An 11,951-nucleotide genomic window follows, 5' to 3' on the forward strand; every position below is an offset into this window, starting at 1 on the left:
GATCTACACGGAGTCCTTCCAGAAGCAGCTTGTTTAAAATCTGCAATAGCCTTTCCCTGGAATTCTGTTATCTTCCTTCCTTCCCCCTTTTATTTTTCTCCCAAGCACTCGTCACATTCTAAGATGCTCATTTATTAATTTCCTTACTGAAATCGCTTTTGATTTCCCAGCTTATTCTTACTGGCCTGCTCCCTCTACTAGAACGTAAATTCTGTGAGGGCAGGAATTTGTCCCCCCTTCCATTGGCTGCTCCTTGTCCCCCAGCATGTGGAGAGTCCCAGGGGGAAAAGCCAGCAGTACGCAGGGAGTGAGGAAAAAGACCGAGAACCCCACCAAGGGGCACATTTCACAGCTAACAGAGGTCCAAGGAAGAGGCCGGCCAGGAAGAACCGGAGGAAAGTCAAGAGTGGGGGGGGCCCTGGGCCAATGTGTGGGTGTCTTAGGTGAGTTGCCATGGTTACTGGGATGCAAGGCCAGGGCCCAGCCCTCCCGCCTCAGGCCACCAGAGCTTGGGGGTAGGTATAGGGTGACAACGTTTGGGGGAAAAAAAAAAAACCCAAAAACTCACCCTTGGATAGACACGCTCTCCCTGAAGGCTAATCAACCGTAATCCCCGACATCCACGTGCGGAGAGAGATGGTGCGGCCGGCATCAGATCAAATTCGTAAGCGTTCGGGGGACAAAGGAATCATAAACAAGAGACAGAGCTGTAACTGCTTGAACACAGAAAGAATGAGTCATCCAAGGCAGTGTGGCGCCAGCGGGCTTGCTGTGGCCTCCCAGACGCCCGGCGGCCTGAGTGGCCTCAGGGACTGCTGGGCAGGCGGGTCCCTTCTAAGGGACTTCACTGCCAGAAAACCTGCATTAGAAAGAGGATGCATTACCTCCTCACCTGCCTGGTCCCACACTCTCTCTCGGCTTGCCTGGCTCGTTCTTCCCCTTCCATTCACTAAACCAGGTCATGCTGTCCTGTCTGTCCAGGCCCAAACTGGCCACCCTGGGCCACCCAGGCACCAGCGTCTTCCTTCCCTTCCACCGCTGGTCAGACGGCAGCGCCGACTGCCCCGAGGGCCCGGGCATCTGGGGCCGGCCGCAGCCCAGCCTTGCGGCCCTGGCTCTCCTGCCTTGTTCCTCTGACCCGGCCCCACAGCAGGCACAGAGGGCCCCCGGCGCCTGCTAAACCCTGCCTCTGCTTCTCGACTGCCCTGGGTCCCCGTTCATCCCAGAACAGACTGTGCCATTCGTCACCCCCAACTCTGAGCCTTTGCAAGGGCCAGTCCCTCTGCCTGGAAAGCCCTTGCTCACGTGTGTGGGTTGGAAAATCTTGCTCAGCTTTCCGGGGCCTCAGCTGTCAGGCCCTTCCTGCCCTCCACTGCTCTCAGGAAGAATGAGTGCTCCTGTTATCACCACTCCCACAGTGCTTGAAACGCGGCCGTGGCGGCGTTAATCCAGGGCCAGGCGAGTTGTTTTCGCACTCATATTGCCCCTAGATTACGAGTGCTCTGAAGTCCTTATTCATCTTTAAACCATCAGTGCCTGAAATACCTGGTCCCATGTTCATTACGCAAACGTCTTAGAAATACATGGCTTACGTACGATCTTTTAGGAACGCATCTACCGCTTGCAGCAACACACATGCTTTGGAAAAATCCTTCCATAGCGTCCCAACCAAGGAGGATGGCTTACAGCAGTAATTCATAGGAAAACCAGAGAAAGGCGGACAACCCTGGGAACGCTGGTCACGGTGTGGATCAGAAGTCTGTGATGACAAGTCCCGTGACAAAGAAAACTTCTGTTTCATAAAAACGTGCCTGGGTCCAGGCCAACCATCGACTTAGTTCCGACACAATGGACTACAGCAAATTCTAGCAGAAGGAGAGGGTCTGGAGAGAAACTGGGGAGCTGGGAGGAATCTGACCCATCAGGCGGCACAGTGAACCTGGGGTGTGAGGGCTGGTACCCCCGGAGCAGGACACACAGGGCTTCTGTCCAGCCTCTCTGGACCAGTTCTGAGCTTGAGGAGACCCAGCACAGCACACCGAGCCAGCACAGAAAGATCGGCGGGAAAGAGCCCCCAAGCCTTCAGTTCTACAAGATCAACCAGGTGGGGGAGCACAGCACTGAAACACCAAACTCCGACTGGAACGGCGAGGAGGTAAAGCTACTCCAGACAGGGACAGGGTAACGGGGTGGTAGGTCCAGAGTGGGGTCTACGCGGGTACCCAGATGGTCTGGGTGAGCAGAAGGCTCTGGTGACCTCATCCCTGCTAGATACAATTCAACTGAAGAAGATGGTATGTGATGCTGATGAAGGCCAATATATGTATCCATAGCTCACCTTGTTCCAGAAAAAATTCAGTGGCTGACATCACTGCCAGTTTCCCTTTGTTGTTTTCCTTGAGGTTCAATGCTGTCAGAGTCTCCACTCAGGCTCTACCCTCGTCCCCTCTTGGCCACACTCCAGAGCCACCACTGCCCTTGAGTTCGGGAGCTTGACTGTGTCTTTACATCCTTGTGACACCTGTTTCCCCCTTTATATACCATCAAACATACGCTTGTACACTTATATAATCTGTCTCCTTAGCCGGGATGCAGCCTTCCCTCGTGCATGTGGTCCCACAGGGGTCGGGGGTAAATAAGCATCTATAGACCACTGGAGCCCCACGGGGCACAGGGAAAACAGAATTTTCCCAAAAGTAACAGAAACTAAAACCGAATAGGGATTACTCATGCTGGTTTGGCATAACACAGGCTTTGGGCTCTAGATTTCACTAAGGAAAGATCCTGCTGGACATTTTGAAGGGGGTTCAGAATATACCACCCCCAAATATGCCACTTTGGCATAAGGACTATTTTGAGCCAAATGCAAGTAAGAAACAGCAGACACAGGAGGAACTCCCTGGCCTCGTCCTCTCTGCCAAGATGTCTGTTTCTTTTTCTGAAGGGGTTTATCCCTTCCATCTCCCCTACCAGAAGGAAGAAAACCACCATTATCACTGGAGAGAGAAAGCGGGCACCAAGATGGTCTGCACAAACCAACCTTGCTAAAATAACTCTGATCTTCCATAAGTCTTCTTCCTGTATTTACCTTCCCACAATTTACTGCCCCTAAAAGCTCATATCCCTTTTTCTTTGTCTTGTCACTTTCCCACAACTTATTTCCCTTTTTTTAAGATCCTATATAAGCTCTCAAACCTAACTGCTTCTTCAGGATTTCTCTTCTTCCCTGTGAAGCTCCTGTGTGCATGTACAATAAACTTTTTCTCCTATTAATTTGGCTCTTTTTCTCCTGTTAATCTCTCCTGTTGTCAGTTTAATCCACAGGCTAAACCTAAGAGGGTAGAGGAAAAGCTTTTTTTCCTTCCCTACAGTTTCCACCAAGGGCATGCACAGCAGGGACTCCAGGGCAACAGGAGAGGGCAGATGCCTCCCTGGATCAGGCTAGACAAACCCTTCAGGGGAGGATACCAGTTCTTGGGTGTGTCTGGAAGCTCATACAGATAAGGAGAGATGGGAAGGTAAAGGCCACTGTGATAGTGGGTCTTACAGACAAAAAGGAGGTCATCAGGCCGCAGAGATTCAGTTTGTGTGTGTGTGGGGGGAGGGGGTCCTGGGCTGCCAGAATTTCCCAATAACAGTGGGTATTGGGGGGGGGAAACGTTTTTTTCGAAGGTGTATTAGTGATTTGATTCCGGGTTCTGTTGCTTGACTTGGAAAGCAGACCTTGCTGTATGGGGAGTGTGCAGTGAGGTAGTCAGCAAATGCAGGCTGCCCCAGCCTATATGCTGATAGATCTCTGCCCCTCCCCCGCCCGCAACATTCCAGGGTGCCAAGATGAGGCACCCCCACCCACTGTCTGCCATCCCTGCCTCTGCCTCGCCAACAGTGTTCAGAACCTGAGCCACAGAGCTGGCTGGGCCACCACTGACAGTAACCTGCTCCCAACAGATTGCCTTCAGCAACCTTCATTCATTGCTCTGCTTCCCAACCCCCTTTCAACGTTCCCTCGCTCTTTCTTTTCTTTCAAATTCCCTTTCTCCTACTTGGACTTTCATACTTGCACCGTGTTTTTGGTGAAGATCTCTCAATTTTACCTATTTGTGGGATAAAACACCAGAAGTAAATACAGTAGAATTTGGGTGGTGGGTCTCTGGGGGCACGTAGGGTACATTTTTCATATTAACACCTTTTGCTGTAGTTGTAAAGATGTTCTAATAAGAAGTTTCTTTCTTCCTATTGCGATCTCCTTGGCCCTCTTCCTTTGGTGGTGTCCCTGAGCAGGGGGTGGAAGAGAAGCTCCCAGAGTTGCAAATTAGACCTGAATGCTGGGAGGAAACACAGGCACTGATGAGAAAAGCAGACAGGCACAGGTGGTGCAAGTTAGTGGACCCAGGGCTGTCTGCTCCATGCGGCGCACGTGATTGTCAGTGGGGAGCCCCCAGAGGGATGCTTCAAGCATTTCTTCTCTCTCTCCTTCCTCAGCCTCACAGCACACAGCCCACTAGAGAGCGCCAACCCAGCCACCCAGGGTGAAATGGTTGGAGAAATCGGAGCGAGCAAGAAATCCGCGCTTTTGTGAGAGGGGCGCATGCGCAGTGCCCCGGAGTGGGTCTCCACACACATCACCCTTTCTTCCCTTCCGCGTGTCTCAGTTGCTCCCCCTTTGCATTTGTATATGCTTTTCCTTGGTTAGTTAAAAAAGTCACCACTACCCACCAAGCACCCTGCTAGAACACTCCTGGACAGTTGTTTTTTTGCTAAAGAGAAGCTTTGGACATATGGTGTGAGGATGAAATGCCATCATCCATGTGACTCGTGGGCTTGAAGGCTGGTCCTCCCTCCCTCCACCCCACTGCCCGCTAACCTGGGCTCCCTCCCAGGTCTGGCCCTCTGAGGCTGGGTCATTGGTGACTTGCTTGCTGATACCCGGCAATCTCAGACCTTCAGGGGCCAGTGGCTCCTCCACAGCCTCATATATGTCCTCACTCCTCCTAGGACACCAGAGCCCACTCCACAAGCACTGCATCTTCAACCCATCTGCCTAGACCTGCCATTTTGTCTGCTGGGTTCCACTAGGAAAACTGATTGCACACCACCTAACAAAAGCTCCTTGACAATTAAACTAATTTGGAATGCTCCAGCTAGCTTACTGAATTGATCTTCTCTTAAGTACCCACTGTTTTCTCTGTGATTTTTTTTCTTTGAGCAGCAATTCTTGCCTCTACTTCCTTCCCTAAATGGAAATTTCATTTGCATTTTTTTCACTTCTGCTAATTTATTTAAGATATTTGGTTTATTCTTCATATGGTTGTAAAGAACTAGTTAAGATCTTACAGTCGTATTATGCTAATTTCTATACTGTATTTGCCCCCCCCCCCCCCCCCGTTTTTCTTTGCTGACAATCACTTAGCATCTCTGATTCTCAGTTAAAATACCCTTGCTGGCTACTGTTGAAAGGATATTTTTGTAGTATTTTTGGTGTATTAAAGAAGTTAAGTTTCAGTTTCTGGCTTAAGAAATAATAATAATAATCTCTCTACCTGTATAATAATAATATAATAATATATAATAAGTCTCTATGCCTGACCACGTCTACCATATTTATTTACCAATAAAAAGGGGAAATCTGTGAGATTACAGAATAGTATATGCTCATCAAGGTAAGATCTTTTTTTTTTTTTTTTTAAAGATTTTATTTATTTGACAGAGAGAGACACAGCAAGAGAGGGAACACAAGCAGGGGGAGTGGGAGAGGGAGAAGCAGGCTCCCCGCTAAGCAGGGAGCCTGATGCGGGCTTGATCCCAGGACCCTGAGATCATGACCCGAGCCAAAGGCAGATGCTTAATGACTGAGCCACCCAGGCACCCCATCAAGGTAAGATCTTAAAGATATTATTTCAAAACGTCATGAAGAAAAAAGGCAATCTACTGACACGCATTGCATTCTTAGGCATTCTCCCCTTTTTGAGTAGAACAAAAATGAGTCAAGGTAAGAACAATGTGATAGTGAGATGTGGCTATAAATAAGCGAGAATGATTTGTCTTGCATACTTCTGTCTTTTCTCAGCCATTTGGCTGTCTTCCTCAGTAAGCAGTAGTTGTGTAGTGGTGGTGGTGGTGGTGGTGGTAGGGGGGAGAGGCAGCATTATACCCAACCCCTCCTAGAGCCCAAGCCGGACCTCCTGAGACAGCTACAGGGCACTCTCTTCCCCAGGGACCAGGGAGATGACAGTGCCCGCCGAGTTCCCCCCTGATGTCCCACCATCTCAAAGAATGTGCTGAGATATGAGGGACTCTGGAGACTGTCATTTTACCTTTAAAAACTGTAAAATGAATATGGGAAAAGCTTTCTCCTGGCTTCTCCACTTTCTACTTGCACGAGAAATGTCAAAGGCAATTGCCCAGCCAATCATGGGACTCCTGGGAATGACCCTTTTGTTATGCTATTTCTCAGCTCGCCAGACACCTTCCACATGTTCCCGTTGGGCAATTTTATTTTAAGGAGGATTGGTGGTAGAGGAGCAAACAGGAAGGCCATTGTCCTAAATAGTTATTTCAGCTTAATAACCCTACGGGGAGGCTACTCATTCATTACCTAGCAAAGCATCACAATAAACCCTGTATTTATATTAACACCTACTATTTATTTAGTGCTATATCCATCTTTTATTCAGACTGATAACTGAGCCAAGTCCACACTTCAAAAATAATTCATAGTTTACATCTTGTTTCTCGGCACTGAAAAAGGCTTTCCGTTTAACATCTCAGTTGTTCCCACAGTAGCTTCTTGCAGGGAACAGGGCCAGATCAGATGGCGGTGTGCCTCCCTTCCCCTGCAGCATGCAAAAATCTGGAAAAGGATTTCCCCAAAGAATCAAGAAGCCAGCCACAGAGCCTAGGTCTTGCTGCTACTTTGAGGCATTTACCACTGAATCTGTCCATCCCATGGTGGGAAGGAAGCCTCACAGTGAGGACACACGAGCAGATGACAAGACTGACACGTTTTAATGGGCAACACCGTGCAGCCCAGGAGGCCTTCTGCTCTGACTGAAACGGCAGGCCCTGTGCCAGCCTTTTACAGCCCTAGGAGGTAACAGAAGGAGACGAGGACCGGCCGTGCTGGGGGGCTGGGAAGAGGGTGGGAGACCCGGCATTCAGGATCCACTTTATCACTTGATCAAACTTTAACATTTTTGGATTTCCTAACACCCTAGCACAAAATACACGAAAATAAGCAAGTCCTCCCAAATTAAGACGTCTTCTCCAGCCACACCTCTGCCCCCGCTCACCCTCCCGTTATTATTTCTAAGGCAATTAAAAGATTAAACCAAAGCCCCCCCCCAATGCCGTTGGGCGCGCGCGCTGCGAGTCCAGACGGTTTCAGCACCAGCCTCGGGGACAGACGCCATAAGGCCGGGGAAAACGGAACCCTCGCCTTGGCGGCTCCTGTCACCACCAGAACTGCTCCGAGGCAGGTGTCCCGGGGTATTGCGAAATCCTAAGGGCTTCTTGAGGCACTGGCCGAAAACATTTTCACAAATAAAACGACCAACTAGCCACTCCAGCCCTTCCAGTGCCGTCCTCTTCAACGGGGGACGTTTCTGCCCGGAGCATAACAAGCGTTCGTGACCTACATATGGAAAAGGGGCCCCCCGGGAGCCTCCCCCCCCTCAAGCCCCAGAGATCGGGAGACGCCGGCCACCCGGAGACCCCCTAAGCGTTCGGAGCGGTCTGTCCAAACCTGCGCTCGGGTTTGCCAAGGGCTCAGCCGAGGGTCGTGGGTTCGAGGGGCGCGCTCACCTGCCAGAGCCCCGCCGCCGACGCCCACCTGTGCTGCAGCGCGAAGGCCGGCTCGCAGCGGGCGGCCCGAGAACCCCAGGAATTTGTTTCGCGTGCTTCCACTGACGGCGGCAGGACGACACACGCACCAAACCGCGTCTACAGTTGCAGAGACTTTCCCGCCCGAGTTGCCCTTTGGCTTCTGGCTCGCCCCGGGCTCGCGAGCCAGGGCCGTGCCACCCGTTCCCCCACAGCCACACCGGGCCTGGCCCGCCGGCGGGGCGCCCACTTACCCGGAGCGGGGCGCGCGGGCCGAAGGCGCCGCTCACGCGCGGGCTTTGTCTCCGGCGCGGTGCTCGCGGAGGGCGGCCAGACCGCGCGGCATCGCTCCTCGGCTGGGCGCGGGGCTGGACGGGCGGGCGGGCTCGGGCTCGGGCTCCGCGCCCCAGCTCCCGCGCGCCTCGGCGCTCACGGGCTCGCGGTGGAAAGGCGCGCCCCGCCCCGCCCGCCTTCCCCGGGGTCTCCGGGCCGCGTCAGCAGCCCCGCCCGGGCAGGGGAAAGACGACGTGAGGCTGGGGGCGGGGGTGCCGGGGAGGGCGAGCCCATGCCCCGCGCGCGACATAAGTCACCCAGACCCAAAGTACTTCGTCTGCTCCCCGCCCCCGGTGCGGGGCTCCCGGAGCGCGTGCGGGCCCGGCGGCGTGCGGAGCGCGGGACCCCCACCCCCCCACCCCGACCCCTTCCGCCCTCCTTCCACGTTGGTCGCGCCCACTCCGCGGCAGGGTCTCGCCCGGCGCCCGGGAGGGGCCGGGAAATCCCGCCCGCCGCCGCCGACGTCACTGGTGCGTCACCGGGGCTCCCGCGCCAGGGCTCCGCGCACTCCCCGCGCCCCCCGCCTCGCGCCCCGCCCCGCTCGCCCCCCGGCCGGCCGCGCGCCCCCGCGGGGCCCGCCACTCCGCCCGGAGCGCGCGCGCCGCCCAGGGCCTGGGGGTGGGGCGGGGCGATGGCCGTGGTCGGGGGTCGCGGGGCCGCGGTCCTCGCGGGATTCCGGCCCCAGAGCCTCCCGCGTCCTCATGCGTGCCTGGGGGTTAGTTCCGGGGACCAGCCAGGCTGGGTGCGGCCAGTGTCCGTCCATCCCCAAAGAATACATAATATGTTTCCCCCAGCGCCCCAAAGAAGGCGGGCAGCGAGTGGAGAGACGCTTACTACCTGCGAAAATTCACAAGGCATTGTCTCGCTCTCCGGGCGAAGGATAGCGCTGACGTCGCCGAGTGACGGGCAAGCAGGGGACCCCTTGGGGCGCGCGGCGAGCTGCCCCCAGGCCGGCCGGCGGCCAGGAAGGCGGGAACGAATTCCCGGCGTGCGTGGAGAGCGGGAGCCGTCTCCGCGGGGAAATCCTTGGCCACTCCTCCTTCCTCTTGAACTGTAAGCGTTTTGGGGGAGAGAGATTTTAGACCTCTTAATTATTATAGTCCTCTACTTTCAGGGAAAAACAGTGTAATTGCCGTCCGCGTTCCGACTGCTGGTAAGATAATACAGAACCTCTGGCACGGGGAAGCCACAACAACATTTCAAGCGGTGTTAGCAAGATTGGTAGGAAAAGGAGGCCGACGTGAATTCCTTTATTGAAACAATATAAAATCATGGCTGACAATTAGGAAATACATCTTGAAGATCTACATTCGCCGGCCTGGTCCACCATCGGGCAGCCACTCCTTGATGTAAATGACACAAGGATCACTTGTTTTTTAGATCTCTGATCCCCACGGACTTGACATTTGCCCCAGACAAATGTGCGGCTTTGCTGACTCCGAGTGCCTGACAGAATGCAAATGCAGAGTTCAGAAGTGCCCACCTGGGGCCAGCAAACATCTCACAGAGATTTTTTTCACAGCTCGCAAGTGCCAATTTAAGGCACAGAATTAAACTATGGTAAAACGACTAAGGCTGTGCATATACCTACAGCACTGACCTTTTTTAAAAAGTGAGAAAGATATATGCGTACTGCGTTTAAAATTCAAAAATCCAAAACTGGACTCATTATTTCTACCCCCAAATTATTTCTCCTGTATTTCTTTCTTTTTTTTTTTTTTTAATTATTTATTTATTTGAGAGACAGAACAGAGCGTGAGAGAGAGCATGGGGCGGGGGGAGACAGAGGGAGAAGGGAAACCAGACTCCCCGCTGAGCAGGGAGCCCCAGACGGAGGCGGCTGGATCCCAGGACCCCGGGATCGTGACCTGGGCCAAAGTCAGACACTTAACTGAGCCACCCAGGCACCCCGTTTTCTCCTGTGTTTCTTGCCTCAACAGCACCTCCTGTCCCTCCACTTGGTTGGCCAAGGCAAAATCCTGGTTTCCTATCATCCCAACTCCCATCTCAAGCAAGCCCAAGTAATCAATTATAAGGGAAATCAATATCTACACTTCCAGGTACCCCACTTCCTTATTTTATCTAATTTATTACACTATCCTTTAAGGCAGACTTCTGTCCACTAAAAGACAAAGAAGAGAGTCTGGGCCAGTGGTTGCAGAGTGGATCCCAAGATCAGCAGCATCAGCATTACCTGGGAACTTGTTAGAAATGCAAATTATCAGGACCCACCCCAGCCCTACTGAATTACAAACTCTGGGGATGGGACCCAGCAATCTGTGTTTTAAGCCCTCCAGGGGATTCTGATTCTGTCCATCCCTGCTTATCACCCAAGACTGCTAGGACCCGGGACACCCATCTTCCTTCCTTTGTCCCTGGTAATAGTCCTTGTTCTCAACTCTTTGTCCGATATCAGTATGGCCACTGCAGATTTCTTAGACTGGTGTTTGCATGGTGTATCTTTTCCCATCATTTTACTTGAACCTACGTCTTTATTCTTAAAGTGGGGTTCTCTATTCTTGAAGACAACACAGAGTTGGATCTTGTTTTTTAATTCAGCCCGTCAATCTGTGCCTTTTACTTGGGAAGAAGAACTGTGATCTACTAAAACCTTGGACAAGAAAGGAGATAAGGGGCTGTTTGGGGGAAGTCAAATAAGTTCAATTCAAGGCAAGGAGCTTCTTAGCAAAGAAGAAACTTGAGGAAAGTTTCTTCACTACAGGCTGTGAGACGTCAGACCTAACAACTCTATTCTCCAGACCATTCTAGGAAATAAAATAGATGTCTAATTCTTACGTAACTAGGAGCACACATGAGTAGGTTTTACTTTTATTTGTAACAAAATACTATTATGTAGAATCTTATCTAGAAAGTACATAATGAAATTAGCTAATTAACTGTGTTTTGGTCATATCAACAAGTATGAAAATTATAGCTTGATTTTTCTTAAAATCTCAGAAAAGATAGTTTTTATTCTTGATGCTTGAACCTGGATTCCAAGGATTGTTAAAGCTCTTTTAACAAAATTAAAATCTGGGAATGAAAGAGCGGCTTTTTTTTTTTTTTTTTACAGATTTATTTGAGAGAGAGAGAGAGAGAGAGAAAAAAAACATGAGTGGGGGAGGGGCAGAGGGAGAGAATCTCAAGCAGACTCCCCAATGAGTGTTGAACCCAATGCGGGGCTTGACCTCAAGACCCATAAGATCATGAACTGAGCTGAAATCACTAGTCAGACGCTTAATCCACTGAGCCACTTAGGTGCCCTGAGAATGGCTTATTGTTATCAGCTCTCAGTTTTGGTAAGACAAGTTTAAATCACTTTGGAAATGAGCCAAACTTTGCCAAAAAAATCTTTTCTAAACTCAAATCTCATTAACTTTGTTCATGAGAGGAGAAACAAGGCTCAGCACTTGAGAATATTATAGCCCAGCCTCAAATAATCATCCAGTCGTTTTGACCTCAAAGAACACATAGCATTGTTTAATTCCTCTCAAATAGCTGAGTTGTAACCCAGTGTCCCCAAAGTGGCAGGATATATTTTTCTGTTCAGGTCATATAACACACAATAAAATTAGTGGCATCTCTTTCCCAACTCATTGGCTGTGTAAGTGTATACATTTTGTATTGGCGAATGTAGCTGCTTTTTAAATTGTGGAGTTTAAATTGGACATAACCTGGGGGAAATATCATATAAATACTGTGTTATGTGATAGTGTGCTACTCCAAAATACCAGGTTGTGCTGAACCTAAAACCTCTTTCGCTTGCCTTTGACCTCAATCTTGACTTATTTCATTTTTTT

At 51.2% G+C, this 11,951-nt stretch overlaps 1 protein-coding gene across 4 annotated transcripts in view; it reads right to left on the bottom strand.

Annotated features, from left to right (window-relative positions):
* The window catches only part of GNG4 (G protein subunit gamma 4), a 65,219-nt gene extending 56,078 nt beyond the window's left edge, over positions 1-9,141 (bottom strand). The window contains exons 1-2 of one of the 4 annotated variants that reach the window (XM_032430354.1): positions 8,073-8,260; positions 569-596 (exon numbers count right to left, since the gene is read on the bottom strand). The gene's annotated coding sequence lies outside the window, so the exon portion shown is untranslated. Of the gene's footprint in view, positions 1-568; positions 597-7,800; positions 7,967-8,072; positions 8,261-8,988 lie in introns of those variants that run through there. The other 3 variants (XM_032430352.1, XM_032430351.1, XM_032430355.1) reach the window with 3 other exon arrangements.
* Positions 9,142-11,951: the final 2,810 nt, after the last annotated feature.

Source organism: Phoca vitulina, unplaced genomic scaffold, assembly GCF_004348235.1.
Source record: "Phoca vitulina isolate PV1807 unplaced genomic scaffold, GSC_HSeal_1.0 scaffold43, whole genome shotgun sequence".
Taxonomy (NCBI): domain Eukaryota; kingdom Metazoa; phylum Chordata; class Mammalia; order Carnivora; family Phocidae; genus Phoca; species Phoca vitulina.